The sequence below is a fragment of the Anolis carolinensis genome, chromosome 5 (assembly GCF_035594765.1).
Source record: "Anolis carolinensis isolate JA03-04 chromosome 5, rAnoCar3.1.pri, whole genome shotgun sequence".
Lineage (NCBI taxonomy): Eukaryota > Metazoa > Chordata > Lepidosauria > Squamata > Dactyloidae > Anolis > Anolis carolinensis.
Genome location: NC_085845.1, coordinates 127834123 through 127854419, shown reverse-complemented (window position 1 = coordinate 127854419; position 20297 = coordinate 127834123). Strand labels below are relative to the sequence as shown.

At 36.9% G+C, this 20297-nt stretch overlaps 2 long non-coding RNA genes across 2 annotated transcripts; one reads left to right on the top strand and one right to left on the bottom strand.

The window, feature by feature from the left end:
• Positions 1–390: 390 nt before the first annotated feature.
• Positions 391–8591, bottom strand: LOC134299441 (uncharacterized). The gene is made up of 3 exons (XR_010006656.1): positions 7722–8591; positions 2672–2730; positions 391–1073 (listed from the first exon to the last, which is right to left on the bottom strand). It is a non-coding gene; the product is annotated as an uncharacterized LOC134299441 (long non-coding RNA).
• A 109-nt stretch (positions 8592–8700) lies between these two features.
• On the top strand, positions 8701–11405 carry LOC134299440 (uncharacterized). Its single transcript, XR_010006655.1, has 2 exons — positions 8701–9150; positions 10919–11405. It is a non-coding gene; the product is annotated as an uncharacterized LOC134299440 (long non-coding RNA).
• The last annotated feature ends 8892 nt before the right edge of the window (positions 11406–20297 follow it).

Sequence of the window (20297 nt, the reverse complement as noted above, 5' to 3'; positions counted from 1 at the left end):
GAAAATTGAAACATGCAGTGTTTGGGAGCTACAACAGGAAATAAATCACTTGATTTCCAGCTGTAGAGGACAAGCAGACTTTGTATCTTGTCCTCAGTGACCAACGTAACTCTTATGCAAGGGCTATAAAGTTTATTATTTTCATTGGTATAAGCACTTCAGTGCTACCAATGTCATCTATTATTGTAATAGAGTAAGAAAACCAAAATATGCTTGCTGTGTGTAAAACCCTATTTCCCTCCCACTGCTCATGGGGGCTTTGATTGTGTTTTTCCTGCATGGCAGAAAGGGTTGGGTTGGATGGCCTCTGGAGTTTCTGCAATTATTATTATTATTATTATTATTATTATTATTAGTACACAAGCTGGGTGGCCATCTGTTGGGGTGTTTGATTGTGGTTTTTCAGTATGGCAGAAGGTGAGTGAACTGGATGGCCCGGGGGTCTTCCATTGAAATACTGATAAGCTGGTTAAAATTGTTCTTTCTTATTTTCCTTCCTTTTTTTGAACTGTGTAAATTAGTTCACACACAAACACTCCATCCATCTGCCACTGGCCTGCCCCATGCCTGATATAGATACATCATAGATAATATAATATATAAAAATTTACTGCGGCTCCATGAGAAACCTTTGCTTCTGTAACTGAAAATATTTGAGAACCCCTGGTTTAGCAACAAGATACAGTATTTTTAACAGTACCTCACTAAAAACCTCATGGGTTTGTGGGATGATGGTTTGAATCCAGATCTCACACATACAACTCACAGTCCTGCATCATCTCCTTCCCTGGAGCTTCCCAACTGTCTTGTGTTCTGTGGCCTTGCACTGCTGCCGGCATAATCTCATGCCAATTAATTTACATCAAATTTTAATATTTAATAATATTTTCATCCTTGTTATCAGTCATGTAGTGCAACTGGAATTGGGAGTTGAACATATTCCAGCAATATATTTCGTTCAGTGGCTCAGATGGTGTTTATTTAAGAGTTCAGCTATGCCTGTTTGGAAAAGGCCAAATATTATTTGGTTGCAAGAATGGTGTCTGGGAGAAGTCTGGTGGCATTCTTTACACCTGTTTAACAAGCAGAGACATAGTTTTTAGGTCATCAACTTCAGGTTTCCTGGGTAGAAAGGAAACAACACATTGATCAAATTAACAATTGCCCAGTGCTGCCATCTGGTATATTTCAAAGACAATGAAATAGAGCCTCTTGCGAGTTTATCCCTTTGACCTCTCATGTGTTAATAACACTTGTCTGCACACATGTCTTACTGGAATGAGGTAAGCAGAAACTTTGTGTGATTGTAAGTTGTGAATCACGATGAGATGCTAAAGCTCTGAAAGGGCAAGATGTTTCCTTTGAATCTTAAGTGATGGTGTCAAGCACCAGCTATGAAAAGAATAATGAAAATGTGTATCTTTTATTGAATAGTTTACTCTCTATTTAAAAACTTCAGCTATTTCCATTTTCATTCTTCATGCTTTGCTAATTGCTTTGTGTTCTTCTCATTGAACTATGATGTGATGCATCTTGATGCTGAAAGAAGAACTGCATAAGAGCCACTTGCTATAGATTTAATTGTGAACATGAGACAGTCAAGTTTAGAGCCCTTGGGAGAAAGCCTAATGGGAGAAGTTATCTTGTGTTGTCTTCCTTGGGTTTTAATCAAGGTGTAGGCAATGTTCCTTTCAGTACATACCATCACAAATGGAAACAGTATAAAACAGGGTACTCATAGGCACATCTTGCAGTTACATTAGGAATAAGAGCCCTCTGTTCTTTTGAGTGAACAAGTGTGTTTGTGTGTGACTTTTTATTTTACTGTTCAATAAATCTGGTTAGAAAAAAACAGCAAGAAGTCATATTTCTCCACAGTAGTAGCTGAAATTTACTAATGCTAACGATACACAGGTCAAAGCTGGGAAAACCGATTGGATGCAAATAAATGTGGTGTCCAGTTGAAACTCCTGAGATATGATGACTCTGTTGGAGTTGCAATTTTTAATGTTGTGAACAAGTGTCCAAGTGTGTCCCACATAGGTAACAAAGGAAACTAGATGATGGAGCCAAAGCAGCAATTGTGTCAGCTCTTGAAAGCTATAGGACTTAAAGCAGGCTCACACAGGCAGTTCCGTGGAAACGCTTTATTGAAGACCTTCTTTACAAGATGAAAACGAAGCTAGAGCTAACATATTCCCACCAAACCCCGAGTATATCCACCTCCTACCTCCCCCCTTTCCATATTCACACGTATCTGTTATGTAGTCCTTTCCCAGACTTGAAAAACCAGAGCAGGCCATAAAACCCATCCTCCTGGCCAGATGGCTCTTATCATTTAGATTATCTCCCACGTTCAGCTGTTATGAGTATTGGGCTTTCACACCCTGACAAATTGGTAGAGAGGGATCATGGGCCCTTCACTTATTCTTTTGCAAGTGATGTAAGGACCAAGTTGAAGTGTGGGAAATTTCATGTATTTTGTCAAATGGAAAAGGCATATATGGGTTGGTTTTTTTTTTTTTTTGCCAATTAAGTCATTCTCCTCCTCCTACAATCAAAATCATATATAGTACCATAAAACTAGCTATAATGACAATTTTGTAAAGGAGCTTTGAACACTAAATATTAAAAGGCAAGCATGGGATACCTTAGCAAGCTTTTTACTTACCTTTATACATTGTAAAAGTAGATCTCTGTTGGTCACCACTATCCATTTCTAGTTCTGCACTAACATAGGCAAAAAATGTAGTTAGGAAATAGTTTGTACCTAGCAGTCAGGGTAGCTGATATTGAGCAAGATAGATTTCTAAATTGTTGAATGTGTTGCTCATTGCCCACGGTTCTTTTTAATTTTAAATATTTGATTTTTAAAAGAATGATTTCAATAATTTTAACAGTTATCATGTTAGCTGTTTGAACATCTGTTAGCATTTCATGAAATTAAATTTGTTCTTTTTAAGGTTAATTTTGCATAATTTAGACCCACTTTAATTGATTTTTGACATTCAAAATTTAGTTCAAAAATTCATGCTTTAAATGTCATAAATTAATATTACTCAGTTCAATGTTTAATATTAAATAATTAATATTTAAAGTAATGTTAATATTACTATGTTAATTTTCACACTAACGTTTCAAAGTTTTGGACTTAAGCGAGTTGAAAGACAGAAATTGACCAGCCACCTTTCTATGTTTTCTTCCAAGTGGCTCATGTTGGCTACATTCTACCTCTGCCTCTTTTCTTTTTTAGTACAGGAATATCTGTCATCATTCGTGATATTTTCTGGAGTAAAAAAAAAAAGGGGGGGTATAAGAGAGTGCAATGCTTCTGCTGAAGGGAATGAACTTAAGCCCGATTTATGCTTCTGGCTTATCATACTTTATTATCCCTTTTTGTGCTTCAGAATGATATTAGAATTGAATTCATGTATCTCCTCTCAAATAATATCTTGGGATCACTTTTCTCCTTCGAATAAGACACTGATATTATGATCACTAGGGATTTTAGACTATGTAGGAGTTTAGTACAAATGGGGAGTAGACAGCTTAATTTGTTGTTTTTGGACCAAAGAAAAGAAAAAAATATGTTAAATAAATTGCTTGAACATACAACAAAAATACTTTTTCTTCTTCTAGTTAAATATATGTGCTGTGGCAGTGGGGCAATCAATACCAGATCTACTTCAACCACTGAGTAACGGATTATGTCTTGCTGACAATGAACTCCCAGCTGCACAAATATTTTATTTGTTAGCTAGTTTGTAAGTAGAATATATAGTCAACCTGTCTTCTGAATAGTGCCAAGGAATCTGACAAACTGAACAAATGAACAAGCCAACCAAAAAACACAATGTATGAGTCTTTGCAGATTGAATAATTGGGACAATGGTCACACAAATAGGATTTGTATATTCAGGAAGTAAGTAGTGAATTACTCTCTTCATGAGGATGAAGAAGATTAGAACCAATTGAAATTCCAATTGTATCTACAACATATATAAATTTGAAATAGTTGTCAGTTGTCATGGCCTATAACAGTTGAATCCAAGTTTGGACCAAGTAATCTTCAAGGAGGTGTATTCATTTCAAAATGTATAAAACATTTAAATGATGAATTGAATGGGCTTTATTTAGTTAAATTTTGATTCTAAATTAATTTCACAAGTAAACAATTGATTAAGCAGGTTCATATCCACTCATACATTTATTCATAGCTGGTGGGCATATTTCTTTCTGAGAATTGTAACTGTTCTTGCTTGTCATAATTTAATTTTTCCATAATGCCTTGGGCATTGAATACTTTCAGGACATTTCAGTAAAAAAGTAACCAATATTGTAGGAGCAATTTCAGGGATTTTGGTTTCTACTTCTCACCACGATGGCCCAACAGCCAAGAAATGCGGGGGAAGGAAAACAAGAATGATTGTAAACAATTAAATGAGGATGTGGTGAAGGAAATCAGTGATTCAATTTAAATGTACATTATAATATTTTGAAAAATAACTAAAATGCATTGAGGCATAAAGAGCATTAAGAACAGCCTACATGTTCATTTAGAAGATCCAAGCTATTGTCTTCTCACCCGTTGTCATCATGTTTTTTTTATTGTAGTGATAGTGAAGAACCTTCAAGATTGCATCAGGTGTGCAGTCTTCTTTTACAAGTTGATATGTGGCTCTATTTTAAAGATCAATACATTCATATCCTAGACTTAGCACGAAATAGTTCTTTACTCAAGCTATGATTAAACTGGTATGGGATATCTGAAAGCATGGATGGGAATTGTCAATTTTCCCAGATTTTGTTCTGTTACAAATTTCAGCATTCTTCACTGTAGTCAATTCTGATTAAGTCTGATAGTAAATGCTGTCAGCAGCATCTAGAAGGCCTTACTTTTCCCACCTCCATTTTTTAATGAAATACAATGTGTAGGACTTGTCCAAATTATTGTTGATTGCATTCTTATAAAACAGCTGCCTTCTTCAATATATCTGTATCGGCACTGCATGTGATATTTCCAGAATCAAAATGGGAGCAGCCAAACCTCTGATTAAGGAATTGGATCTTTGCAAATTCGGATATGAACTGAGTTAAAGTGCCCTTCCAGGACTAATACAAAGGACGTGGGGCACCTGCCAAGGCATTGCTTCCCTCATGCTCCATTTCTATTCCCAAGCCTTGGGCTGAGTTTTATTTCTGCAATCACAAAGTCAGACATTGATTTGATTCAATAGAGCAGGGGTCCCCAAACTAAGGCCCGGGGGCCGGATGCGGCCCTCCAAGGTCATTTACCTGGCCCCCGCCCTCAGTTTTATAATATAATATATTGTATATACATATAATATTGATAATATTATAATGTAATACAATATAACACTAATACCATATAATAATATTAATTATATATTCTATATTACATATAATATTACTAATAATATTACAGTATAGTGGCATAGTTCAATATAGTAATATATAATGCTAATATTGTGCTATGCTAATAATATAATATATTGTATGTACATATAATTTGTAAGCCACTCTGAGTCCCCTTTGGGGTGAGAAGGGTGTGATACAAATGTAGTAAATAAATGAAGTAAATAATAAATAAATAAATACATACATTTTAGACTTAGGCTCGCCCAAAGTCTGAAATGACTTGAAGGCACACAACCACAACAACAACAACAACAACAACAACAACAACCCTAATTAACTTGACTATCTCATTGGCCAGAAGCAGGACCACACTTCCCATTGAAATCCTGATAAATGTATGTTTGTTAAAATTGTTTTTATTTTTAAATAATGTATTGTTCTTTCATAGTTCTTGTTGTTGTTGTTGTTGTTGTTGTTGTTGCACTACAAATAAGACATGTGCAGTGTGCATCGGAATTTGTTTGTATTTTTTTTTCAAATGATAATCCGGCCCCTCAACAATCTGAAGGATTGTGGACCGGCCCTCGGCTTAAAAAGTTTGAGGACCCCTGCAATAGAGGGTCCACAGCAATTTATAGTTTCCAAAGGACGTGGGCACTCCTGCCAAGGCATTGCTTCCCTCACGCTCCATTTCTATTCCCAAGCCTTGGGCTGAGTTTTATTTCTGCAATCACAAAGTCAGACATTGATTTGATTCAATAGAGGGCCCACAGCAATTTATAGTTTCCAAAGGACGTGGGCACTTCTGCTAAGGCATTGCTTCCCTCATGCTCCATTTCTATTCCCAAGCCTTGGGCTGAGTTTTATTTCTGCAATCACAAAGTCAGACATTGATTTGATTCAATAGAGGGTCTACAGCAATTTATAGTTTCCAAAGGACATTGCCAATCCTGTCAAGGCATTGCTTGGCGTGTGCTGCATTTCTAATCCAAAGTCCTCGGCCAGAGTTTCATTTTTGCAATCACAAGGTCAGCCAGTGGCACCATTGATCAAAAGGTTCAAAGACAATTTATAGTTTCCAAAGGACAGTGGCACTCCTGCCAAGGCATTGCTTGGCGTGTGCTGCGTTTCTAATCCAAAGTCTACACAAGTAGAAGAGGGACTTTTACAGTGCTAAGAACCCAATTGAACAGGAAATAAGACTTTCAAACCAGGAACAGGTTTCTTCAAATATTGAAAAATAGTGTATTATAAAAAGTTATGAAAATTCGCCAAAAGTCATAGGAGACAGGAAACGTTCTGCAATTTGTTGAGCAAAGAGTGTTGAATGTGATCTCCCACTGTACCAAATTTGATGAGGATAGCTCAAGAAATGAGGGTGGGAGAGCCCTGTAAAAGTCCCCCCGGTTTCCTTTCTTTGGGGGCGATTGCCCATGCGTGCCCGCCATTTTAGAAACATTAAGAATTATTATGAATTTTTGGAAATATCCAAAAATTTTGGGTGAAAAATTCAGAAATAATTTCTATATCGAAGCGCCGGCACCCCCTACTTTAGAAACGAGAATTGAAACATTTTTTCCATCGATCGGACAAGCCTACAACACATAGACAGACAGAGGCAATTTAACATTTTCCAGCTTCTGGCTTCAGGACAGTATGTTTGATTCTGGCCACAGGGAGAGCTGCCGTTTCATTGTCCACTTATGACACCAAATCCTTTATGGACTACTTCCTCATTCTTTCTGCTGGAGGTTTTCATGGTGTCTTAAATTAGTTAAATTAGCCTCCCCATATAAAGCGGTACCTAAATTTTCTACTCAACAAATGCAACTGTCTTCCAAGCTGCATAGGTCAACAGCGAGCAAGGTTAATAAGAGTCGGGAGCTCAATCCAACCTGAGCTGGCTTTGAACTCATGATCTCTCAGTCAGAAGTGATTTATTACAGATGGCTACTAACCAGCTGCACCACAGTCCAGCCCAGCATATTCCTCCCAACTCTTGAAAAAGGAGGAGACTAGCTTTTTGTTACAAAAATCAAACAAAATGGGACTGGGCTGTGGCGCAGCTGGTTAGTAGCCAGCTGCAATAAATCACTACTGACCAAGAGGTCATGGTTTGAAGCCAGCCCGGGTCAGGGTAGGTTCCTAACCATAAATAGTCCAGCTGCTTATATTTGTAAAATCAAATAGCAAATTAATATTAACAAGTTATTAATATAGAGACAAAGTTATTTGCAGAACAAATCTAGTGCACGCCGAGCTTTTTTTATCATTAATCAGACATATGCCTGTTTGTACCTGGGTCATTTTTTATTTATAGATATGGGTAGAGAGGAGCATACCTTGTTGTGACAACAGCAACTCTTACCGTTTGCCACCATTTCATTTTTTCATAATGCCTTGGACATTGCCCTTCAAAAGAAGAGACAAAAATTCCAATGTTTTACTTTTCTGATTAGAATGTTGTATGTCTGTAGAATGATATGACATTTTGATGTCTTCTCATTTACTAAGTCTAGCATGTTACAACATAGCCAAGTGTGCTAACAAGAATGTTGTTGTAGACAAGAGAATTAATAAGCTCATAGATGCAAATTGTACTAGCATTTATTGATAACAAAAGTAAAAGTATAAATATTAATTGAAAAGAAAATGGCAAGACTTGACAAAATGAATCCTTTTTTGTGGTGAGCTATGAACCAGATTTCTAGTATCTAGAGGAAAAAGCAAGCAAGCAGTCAAGCAGGCCTTTAGTTAAAGGTAAAGGATTTTTCCTGACATTAAGTCTAGTTGTGTCCAATTCTGGGGGTTGGTGCTTATCTCCATTTCTAAGTTGAAGAGCCGGCATTGTTTGCAGACACCTCCAAGGTCATGTGGCTGGCAGGACTGCATGGCGTGCCATTACCTTCCCACCGGAGCGGTACCTATTGATCTACTCACATTTGCATGTTATTGAACTGTTAGGCTGGCAGAAGCTGGAGCTAACAGTGGGAGCTCACCCCACTCCCTGGATTTGAATGGCCGACCTTTTGGTCAGCAAGTAGGAAACAGGTTGGAAAACAAATAGAAGAGTACATTGCTCTTTTAAAAAATACACACCAGGAACAGCAATTAATTATTTTTAGAAAGAGCCCAAAGCATATCATAACTGAACATTTTTTCTTGGCAGCTAAGACCGCATCTAGATCAGCTGTTTAATCTGGGGCAATCTGAAGCATCAACTGCTCTGGGCTCTCTCCTTGTCATCTGAGTTTCCATTGTTGCTCCTCACTGAGCTCCTTGAGAGTGTCTGGCTGTCACAGTTATATTGCTGAATCATAATGGAGTGTTCATATGTCAGTAATCTCCTCCTTCATGTTGATCACATGGATACACCATTCTGACCTCAGTTGATGTGATCACAATGTCCAGGTGCTCAACAGGAAGCTCTATGACCAGTGAGGAGCAGTGGCAGAAACACAAATGACAAAGAATGAGAAGTAGTGATGGCCAGTGGTGAAAGGTTGATAGTCACTGTGTCCATATGGACAATAGACCAGTAGGAAACAAACCCTATCCAGCTGTTCAGATGACTGTGAAGCCCACAGATACTTTGGAGTTCACTGAAAAATCCAGATTGTGTCCCAACTTTGCTTATCATGGAGCAAAGTCGTGGGGCTGCTTTGAGTCTCATTTGGGAAAGATAAAGTATAAATAGAAGAAGTAGAAGTAGAAGTAGTAGTAAGGTTAAGGACTAAAACCATCATAAAGACTGCCAGCACTGGATTCAGGGTGAGTAGATAATGATTTCACATTATCAACAAATGCCTTTCTTCCCTAAATCCTCTACTGGTGGGAGCTTTTTGTGTGTGTTGGAATCCCCATTTTCCCATTATACTAAGGGTATGCAGATTATGCAGCTTGGATTGTTCCACCATCTGATTTTTTTAGCTTTTCTGTAAAAATGGAAAACTACAAGGCTGCAGACCTATGATACAAAACGTTACTCTCCTCTTGTCCACCTTGTTATTGCCACATCCTCTACAACAGAGAACAAAACAGCAGCATGAAGCACACCACAGCCCAGAATGGAAATTTTGTGATTTCTATTACATTACAAAGCATTCAGCAATGGAGGCAAACCAACATTTCCTGCTCCTCATGAAAAAAGTTCTTTTCTTTGAAGCATTCCAGAATTACTGGTAAATGTCAAGATGTCAAAACCAGCTTCAGAAACCCTTTAGACCAATGGGATTCAGACCTATTATGGTTTGGAATATATCAGGCTGGCCCATTATAGACTTTGTTTGAAGAATACAAACAGTTATAGCTTAAAATAAGTACAGTAAAGTCATTGCAATGTAGATATTTGTTTTGTACTGCATTCATATTCTCCTGGGAGACAAGATGAACAGAAAGGCAAAACATAAATATTTCAGTTGATATATAAATAAATGTAGGCTTTTGCTCTGAAACCAATTTTCCTCTTTAAATGTGTAATCCTACACATGTTTACTCAATTGTGAATCCCATCGAGTTCAGTGGAACATACTTCTCATTAAGTGTGCATTGGACTGAAGCGTTAAAAATGTAATTTGAAGTAACAGCTGTTTATACCAGGCTGTAGAACTTTGCTTTTCTTACCATATGGGCATTATGAGATTTTATATGCATTTTCCCCGAATGTTTATGCTTTTTCCCCATTTTGTACACATTTACTCCATTGATTAAAACATGTTTGTGCACAGTTTGTATTGTCTACATTTTAGCAGCTTTTATTTCTGAGATGGAGTGATTGGATTAGTATTTCAAGGTTTGATCAGTGTTTGAATCCATGCACAGCTATAGAAACTTCCTGGGTAACTTTTACAGGCTGCTCCTTCCCTCATTATTTCAAAATCTCAATTAAAAATTCCTTGTTATCTAAACCTTTTGTAATTTTAGTTTAATATTGATTTATGACCTTGTACAGTTTGATTACCTATATTTATCCATTTGCTTTATATTATAGTAGAGTATAATATAAAGTCCAGCATATACACTATGTTGGAGAGCCCACTGTACCCTGCTTTCATCCCTTCTTTCTCTTTCCTTCCCCTCATCCTTTCCCCCTTTCCTTTCTGTTCCTTACTTCCCTCCTTTTTATTTCTTTCTGCCTCTCTGCCTTCCTCTCCATTCCTTTATTAGGCAAAGATAAATGTTTTCCCCTGACATTAAGTCTAGACTCTGGGGGTTGGTGCTCATCTCCATTTCAAAGCCGAAGAGCCGGTGTTGTCTATAAATACCTCCACGGTCATGTGGCCGGAATGACTGCATGGAGCACCGTTACTTTACCACTGGAGCGGTACCTATTGATCTACTCACATTTGCATGTTTTCAAACTACTAGGTTGGCAGAAGCTGGGGCTAACAGCGGGAGCTCACTCCGCTCCCTGGATTCGAACTGCTGACCTTTCGATCAGCAAGCTCAGCAGTCTAACCCGCAGTGCCACCGGGGGCATAATATTTCCTTTATTACCCTTCTTTTAATCATTCTTTTTTTTCCTTTCTCCCTTCTCCAGCTCTGAGAAGTCCTACCTCACATCTCCCCATGGCAACATGAGTGACTGCCTTGGCAGGGATTCCCTGTATAACTTCTTGACAGTATGGGGGAAAGGAAGGGAAGAAGCAAAGAAAAAGAACAGAAGAGAAAAGAAGAAAAAGAAAAAAAGAGAAAGGAAAGAAAAAAGAGGAAGAAGATGTATGAGGGAAAGCAAGGGAAGAGGGAAATAAAGGAAAAGAGAGAGAGGGAGCAAGTGTGTGAGTCAATCGAAGAAGGAAAGAAAGAGCCACAAAGTCTGCTTATTAGTGCCAAAAGTGTTGCCTTGGAGACATTATGAGGTAGGCCTTCTCAGAGCTGGAGAAGGGAGTAAGTAGCTGGGCATATACACTAGTATACATATATTTCAATCTGTATGCCGTTGGCAGAGCTCACTGTGTTTGGTTGTTTTACTTGTAAAGAACCATGTACATTGGTGGTGCTACATAAATAAATGATGATAATAATAACCTTGAGCAAGCCAAGTATTTTCAGCTCAAGAAAAAAGCAATGGGAAACCTCCTCTGAATAAATTCTACCAGAAATCATCCTAAAATAGTTTCAGCTTAAATTAACAACAATAAAAAAACAAATGACCTTTGTGCCTATTTTATTTCCATGAGATGCACTGTAAGCAAAGGTGTACTGAAGTACTACAAGCATTCATGGGCTGCAGCTCACTTTATCAGATGCATGAAAACTTATCCACATTTTTTGGTACATATTACACTTTCATCAGTTAAAATCCATCAACACCCTCATATTAATTATATTTATACTGTTAGTCTTCTTAGTGATATAACCTGTTTTAGGCATACATGCAGTACAGATTCACACAACCTTAAAAAGTTTACCTTACAAGGATAAACAGGTGGTACATCATACAAAATCTCCAGATGACCTCTCTCAGCAGGGAAATAATGAGTAATGAGTTGGAACACTTACGCAAGGCATATGGTGCAAGCAACAAATGTCTTTATTCATCACAATTTCCCTTCACATTGGAATCTGGTCTTGGTTTGAAATAATCTCTCTTAAAAATAAATATTTGTGGTTGCTGCTGAAAGCCCTTTTAGTTTTTGCTGTTGGAGTGGGGGGAGGTTATAAGGGAAGGAAAACTGGTTGTTCACCTTTTCTGTTTTAGGAAAACTGACCCATTTCATTCATCTTCTAATGGTTGTTTTGCTATATTTAATTTACAAATGACAGTTGTTGAACTGTACCAGGCATGTACAGAAGCTTGAGGGGCTTCAGCCCTCCCCCTGAAATTCTCAAGGTGGTCCGCGAGAAAGCCTTACATTTATTATTTAAACTGTTATGTTCATTCATATCATGATCTGATCACCATACTCAATATATCCTATATGCATGGTGGTATTGGGATAACAATACAAAACTTTTGCTAGGGTAGATCCTCTCTCGTCCAGACTCAGCTGCCCCCCTCCCGAATCAAAATCCTGGCTACGGGCCTGAACTGTACTAAATGGTTTTGTTTCTTTGCTTCTGCGGAGTTTCATTATTTTGGTGGGGTAGACACAGTCTCATTACCTCCACATCACCCTTGATGCACCCACCCCTAAATAGTGATTTCTTGGTTCTTTTGGTGAACCACGCAAGTTGGACCTAGTGTTTATTAACCATCAGAATCCAACCATTGGTAGCAGACCAATAGTTATTGTGATGCAACTGTTGATATTGAGTCTTCTTGTATCATATCAGTCCATTCTACATTGCAGATGCTGAATCCCTGTATGAGGAAGACTGCTCTCAGTTTTAGACTTAGGCTTGCCCCAAGTCTGAAATTACTTGAAGGTACACAACAACAATCCTAATTAACCTGACTATCTCATTGGCCAGAAGCAGGCCCACACTTTCCATTGAAATCCTGATAGGTTTATGTTTATTTATTTATTTACAACATTTATACCCTGCTCTTCTCACCCGAGGGGACTCAGGGCGGCTTCCAAAAATTGGAAAAATGTAATGCCCAAAATGCAATCATAAAAACAAACCAATATGTACAGATCCATTAATAACATTGTTAAAATACATTATAAAAACCTTAAAAACGTATATATAATTAATTCCATTCATCCGAGATCCTCATGTTTCATCCTTAAATCAGGCCATGTCAACTTTATCATTTACTCATCAAAAGCTTGGGCACATAACCATGTTTTCACGGCCCTTCTGAATCCCAGCAAGGTAGGAGCCTGTCAGATATCTCCAGGTAGGGTGTTCCACAGCCGGGGAGTCACCACTGAGAAGGCCCTGTCCCTCATTCCCACCAGCCGCACCTGTGAGGCAGGTGGGACCGAGATCAGGGCCTCTCCAGATTATCTTAGTGATCTTACTGGTTTGTAGGAGAAGATACGTTCAGACAAGTAGATTGGGCCAGAACCATTTGGTTAAAATTGTTTTTATTTTTAAATATTGTATTGTTCTTTCATTGTTGTTATTGTTGTTTTTTGCACTACAAATAAGACATGTGCAGAGTGGATAGTAATTTGTTCGTATTTATTTTCACATGATAATTTGGCCCCTCAACAGTCTGAAAGATTGTGGAACAGCTCTCTGCTTTAAAAGTTTGAGGACCCCTGATTTACATCTACATCTACAGCAATGGTTCTCAACTTGGGGTCCCCAGATGTTTTTGGCCTATAACTCCCAGAAATGTGAGCCAGTTTACCAGATGTTAGGATTTCTGGGAGGGACCCCAGGTTGAGAACCACCGATCTGCAGTAATCTCACTTCAAAAAGAATTCACTGACTTTCTCATTATATATAGCAAGACTTCCCAAGGATTATGGCTCTTGCACTGTTTCTCAGCCTGAACTCTGAAATCCCATTCTTTAATCCCATCTCAGGAGATGGTTAATTATTAACTGATCAATAAAATTTTATATAGAATATAGGGACTTGTATTTGAAAATTGATGAAGTAAGGGAAACATGCAAAGGCTACAGACAATCATCTTATAATCACAATTCACATTGAATGGTGTATAGTCAGTAAGCAGAGAGAAATGATGCTATCTAGCTATTTCAGTTGAGGAGACACTACCCCATATGTGATACACAACTTGGAAAAGCTTGGAAAATTACAATACCCCAAATCCCCAGATCAATATGTCAAATAGGAGTTGTGATAAAAAAAGAACATGTACATGTATATAAGGAAAATTCACCAATAAGCATCTACCACACTTCCCTTACCTTGGCCCTTCAAAAGGCATTCTTTGATAGTAGCCTTAACACTGTTGCCTCAGGAGATCTACTTATGAATAAGCCCATGAAATGTTAGTAAGATTTTGAGGCACTGGAGTATTAAGGCCATGTTAAGTCAAACATATTGAAATTGTAATTAAAAGGATCCATGAGCGAAAGGTAGGGGCTAACAGGTTAAAAGACTATTTTTATTAAAATGGGACTATATAAAACCCCAGAAGGTTAAAATTCCACAAACCAATTAATAAGCTTTACAAAGGTAAAAAGAGCATGGAAGTTCACCTATACGTATATAAGATGGTATCACTAAAATGAAAAATGTTTCCTTCATGTAAATGTAGAGGAGAGGTAATTTGAGAACTGAATTGTGCAGAAGCATAGATGTTGAGAAGACATAAAGCTAATGAATGATGAACTGTATAGCTAAAAAATGGTTGTCAATATTTTGGCAATAGAGCTCCCACTTTGGACCCCCCCCCCCCCAAAAAAAAAAAAGGAAATAGGAGAAAATGTTTATCCATTCAGGAAAGTTGGTTTTTTGTGTTCTGACTTGAACCTGAATTTACTCAATGATTAGTTTGGGAAATGACTTTAAGTACAGAGACATAAAAGCTGGAACTAAACAAAGATATTCTTTTCAATAACTTATTCACAACAGCGAGAATAGTATATGTCAGAAAGTGGAGACTACAAGAACTACCCACAAAAGAAGAATGACAGAACAAAATTTTTGAAGTGATGAGCATGGACAGACTGATCCAACTCCTAACAAGACACCAAGGAAAACCTAAGAAGATAACAGATTGGGAACTATTCAGATCTTATATGGAGAAAGAAAATAAGACTTTAATGATATAACAGATATGGAAAAGGACACACCTATGGACTATCGGAGGGGGGGCGGGGAGACTGGGAGGAAACATTTATATTTTTATATATGATAAGACAAACACTAAACCCAGCAAAGAAGAAGAATGGAAGTACAAATTCTACCTTTTTTTCTTTTGTCCCTTTTTTCCCTTTCATTTTTTCCATTGTTTTTCCCCTCAATTCATTTTTCTTTCTTTTGATGTTTACCTATATAAAATTTCAATAAAATATTCAAAAAAGTGTAAAAAATGTACTTCATTTAATTGTCATACCCTGCAACATTTCATAGATGATAACTGGGAACTATGTGACCCAGCAACATCAAAGTGAGGACAAGATGGCAAAAAGTCATTACTGAGCAAGAACACAAAAGCTGGGAAAAGTTGTAGCAATTTGCTTTGACGGAAGCCTACTGTGACGGGAAAGATTTCTCCTTCTACTGTCTTCCCTGAGTTAACTGAGAGCAACCTAAACCTAATTGGGTCTATCCCTGACTAATTGAGACCCCTTTACACTGCCATTTAAAATCCAGATTATTTGCTTTGAACTGGATTATATGGCAGTGTAGACTCATATAATCCAATTCAAAGCAGATAATGTGGATTATCTGCTTTGATAACCTGGATTATATGGCAGTATAGAAGGTGGCTGCGACAGTTGTAAGGTGTGTTTTGGATATGGGTTTGCCCATCCCAAAATAAACACTAGCTAAATAGACTTTACCCCAGCAACCTGAAAAATATATCTGAATCAATATGCTTATTTGAAAATGATATACATGTCAAAAATGCAAAACAACCATATTTAGTCAATACAGTAGTCTCTCACTTATCCAACACTCATTTATTCAATGTTCTGGATTATCCAACGCATTTTTGTAGTCAATGTTTTCAATACATCGTGATAGTTAGGTGCTAAATTTGTAAATTCAGTAATTACTCCATAGCATTACTGCGTATTGAACTACTTTTTCTGACAAATTTGTTGTATAACATGATGTTTTGGTGCTTAATTTGTAAAATCATAACCTAATTTGATGTTTAATAGGCTTTTCCTTAACCCCTCCTTATTATCCAACATATTCGCTTATCCAACATTTTGCCGGCCCGTTTATGTTGGATAAGTGAGACTCTACTGTAGATGGCTGCATACAAACTTTATGTGAAATTTAAAAATTGTGCACTAAAATATGCTCTTAAAATGTCACCTCCCACCAATCCAATTTTGTTCACTAACAAAGAAGCATACTCCAAAACCTGTAAAGTTAAAACAGCAATGTGGGATATTTTCAGCTCCACATACTTGTAAAATGAATAATACAGCTTCACATGAATGCCAGGAACTAAGCTGCTGATGTCCCCTGGCAACAAGAAGAGAAGTGGGAAGAACTGAGTAGGTGGCACTGGTCAGGAATGGATTTTCAGAAGTGTCGGTGAGGCCAGCCATGGCTCAATTGAATTTAGACCTTTGAAATGTCCTTTATGGCTACAGCTCCAAGAAACTTCTAGCCATCATGGGGATTGTGTTGGTTGAGGAATGCCAGAAGCTATAGTCACACAAATAATTTTTCTAACCTTTGCCTCAGATACTATTTGTGCGTGCATTCTAAGCAGAGAGCTGATTCTGGAAAAAGGGACATAATAATGGAGTCTGAAAGAATGGGTAGATGTGACATGGGATTTTGGGGAAAAATGCATTATGCAATCTATTCCTCCCCAACAGCTCAAAGGAGGGATAAGAATTATAATTTCACCTTCACATAAATGGGGTTGGGGTATAGTTGGATCATGCCATCTGGTTGTGCCTCCAAATACTAATGCACTAACCAAACAGTATTTCAAAGCAAGTAGTAGACACAGTCTTTCTTCTCTGTCATTTGTATCATTCGTGTTCATTTATGTTTGTGTGAACATGAGTCTTCTGACCATAAATATGAATATTTAGGCTACAGCTATATGCTATGGGGTGTGTTTTCTTTTTGGACTACTTGATGAGGAGAAATTAGAAATGATTAACAAGAACCATGTGGATTCTGTAGTCAAGCAAAGGAATTATGCTTAAACAAAGGCCCACCTCTTTCTCCTGACATCCCTAAAGAGCATCACAAAGTGCAAGAAAATGAAGTTTAATGGGAAAGGGAAAACAAGATAGTTATAATGGAAATTCAGAGAAATGTCTGCTAGAGATTATAAAAACATCTATATAAAGAACTAAAAATAATAGAAGAGCTGAACACATGTACCATTTTCCAAAGTGTTCCAATATTTTTTTTTGGTCAAGAAAATTATTTCTAGCTTCAGTCACTTGGAATACCTTTTCTTTCAGTTTGCCCAGTTTGCTATGGAAAAAGTAATACAGTAGAGTCTCACTTATCCAAGCTAAACGGGCCGGCAGAACCTTGGATAAGCGAATATCTTGGATAATAAGGAGGGATTAAGGAAAAGCCTATTAAACATCAAAATAGGTTATGATTTTACAAATTAAGCACCGAAACATCATGTTATACAACAAATTTGACAGAAAAAGTAGTTCAATATACAGTAATTCTACATAGTAATGGCTGTATTTACGAATTTAGCACCAAAATATCATGATATATTGAAAACATTTACTATAAAAATGCGTTGGATAATCCAGAACGTTGGATAAGCGAATGTTGGATAAGTGAGACTCTACTGTATTTCAATCTGTATGCCGTTGGCAGAGCTCACTGTGTTTAGTTGTTTTACTTGTAAAGAACCATGTACATTAGTGGTGCTACATAAATGATGATAATAATAATAGAAAAAGTAGTTCAATACGCAGTAATGTTATGTTGTAATTACTGTATTTACAAATTTAGCACCAAAATATCACGATATATTGAAAACATTGACTACAAAAATGCATTTGAATAATCTAGAATCTTGGATAAGCGAGTCTTGGATAAGTGAGACTCTACTGTATTCTAAATAGTGCAGAGATATCTTCAGATATGTAAAATCCCAGACAAGACTTACATTGTCTAGTGAAGGAACAATACCAGAAGATCTGATAAATCAGGAATTAAATGCAATATCCTCCCCCAAACCCCCAAACTACAGGCTAAAAATGATTATTTTGATGAATAAAATATCTGATGTTCAATGTGACTAAAAATATGCCAATGAGACATGAAATGAAATAGATCAGTCCCATATTCAGGGCAAATCTGAGATGTTATTTGGTTAGCTGTTATTAAAAACATGATCTTGTCTTTGTCTGAAAAGTTTACACAAACAGATAATGAAAATGTTCAGAGCCATTTGAATTTTGGGTCAAGTGGTGTTGTTTCTGCTAATATACCACTAGATTTTATGTAATTGTGTCATCTTGCTGCTTTTGATATTCAGATATGCATGTTTACAATGCTGAATGTAAAAATTATTCAAGTAAACAACAGAATAACAGGTGGAATTTTGCTTCTTCGTACTGACTGACTTAAACAACTGGGCCACTTACACTTAGATTCAAGCAAGAAAGACTGGCTTCAAAAGCAGGAAAGGTTTTAGGGGACACTGTCGACTACACCTTGGAACTTTTCATAAATATACAATACTTAGTTTGACAAATGATATCTGCAGTGAATTTATCATTTTAAACCACTAACCCAAGGCTGCAGTCTAGAGACGTGGAAAGCCAAAATTAATTAATCAGCAATCTAAGCTGAAAGCAAAGCTTGCTTGTAGATACTCAAGTGAACAAAGATAAGGACACTAAAAGGACTTACATAAATTATATATCACCAGAATCTGTGAAGGTCTTTATGTTAAAACCAAGAGCAACTCAACAGAAGTGCATTGTGAGACAAGACATCATCATAATCATCGTCGTCGTCATCATCGTCGTCATCATCATCATCATCATCATTATCATTCAGGTAGTTATTGGATTCTGCTCTTCCATCTGCTTACATCTTTTGATATAATATTTTCACTGAATTACAAAATTAATCTCATTTTCCCCACCCCCACTTCAAATTTCACCAAAAGGATCATATTGTGCTATCTTGCTTCATTCTGTTCAGTGATGCAGATTATCTAAAACCACTATTAACGTGTAACCCAACAAAGCCCACTGTACACTTTCTCAGGTAGGTCAAGATTCAAATATTTTCCGATTTTCTTTTTAAAGATGTCATTTGTTTTTTAGCAGAAACATTTTTCACGGCATTAAATGTATCCCCATGTTCATTTCCATTTTGCAGTGGCTTGCCTACAAATATAAAGCAGATCATTATCTATTCCAGACAAATCTGGAGTAATCAATGTTTTGACAAATAAATATTGCCTGCATTCAAAATATGTATAAAGGAGTTAAGAGAAATTGCTCTCCAAATGTCAGCGGATGGTTTGTGGATTTTGAAATGAAACCTTTGGCTGGATTTTTTTGTGGGGTACAAAACATGATTCTGCTCAAAACAAACATCTTAAACAAATTCCACTCAAACATAGTTTTTCATGATTTTTCCTTCTTTCCATGTAAAATTTTTGAATATAAGATGCACAATTATAATATTTTCATGATTGCCTAGAAAGGTCACTTCACCAAAATGTGGTAAAGCTGTGTTTCCTTTCAAGACTGGAGTCTTGTACCAATAGGCTCTGCTTTGACTTTCATGAGAATATAACACAAAGGACTCTTCATGTCATATAGATTGATGGAGAAGCTTTACACACCATGGTGCCACTCCCATATGCATTAATTTAATCTTTTTTTTTTAAAGATCCTGGTTTCTCCAGTGGTGTATCTTATAGTAGACTCCATTGCACTCTTCATGGGAAATTAACATTATATTGGGAAATCGGAATAGGTTTCTGACAGCTTTTTCTTTTCTAATATGTATCTAAGATTTGAGAGATTTTGCCTAGTTTAAACTGGCTTGCTCATTTGAGATGTAGGCTTAAGGGTCTTAAACAGGCCACTGCAGCCACTAAATGTTTTCTGATTTGCTGGCTAGACCACTGATATCACATTATTGAACAAAACAAATTTATTTCTGCTATGATTTTCTAGCTAGATCACTGTCATCACATTATTGAACAAAACAAAGTAATCCCTGCTGTTTAACTGATTTCTGAGATTTTTCTAACTCCCTTGTCATCTTGCTAATAACTTCTCATTGGACACGAAGGTTTTACTTCACAGAGTATCTTCTGCAATTAATTCTGTATATGTGTTGAAATCCAAGCGTATGCTCTAAACAGACAACATGCAACTTAGCTCGTGTGACTTCTAAATTTAATT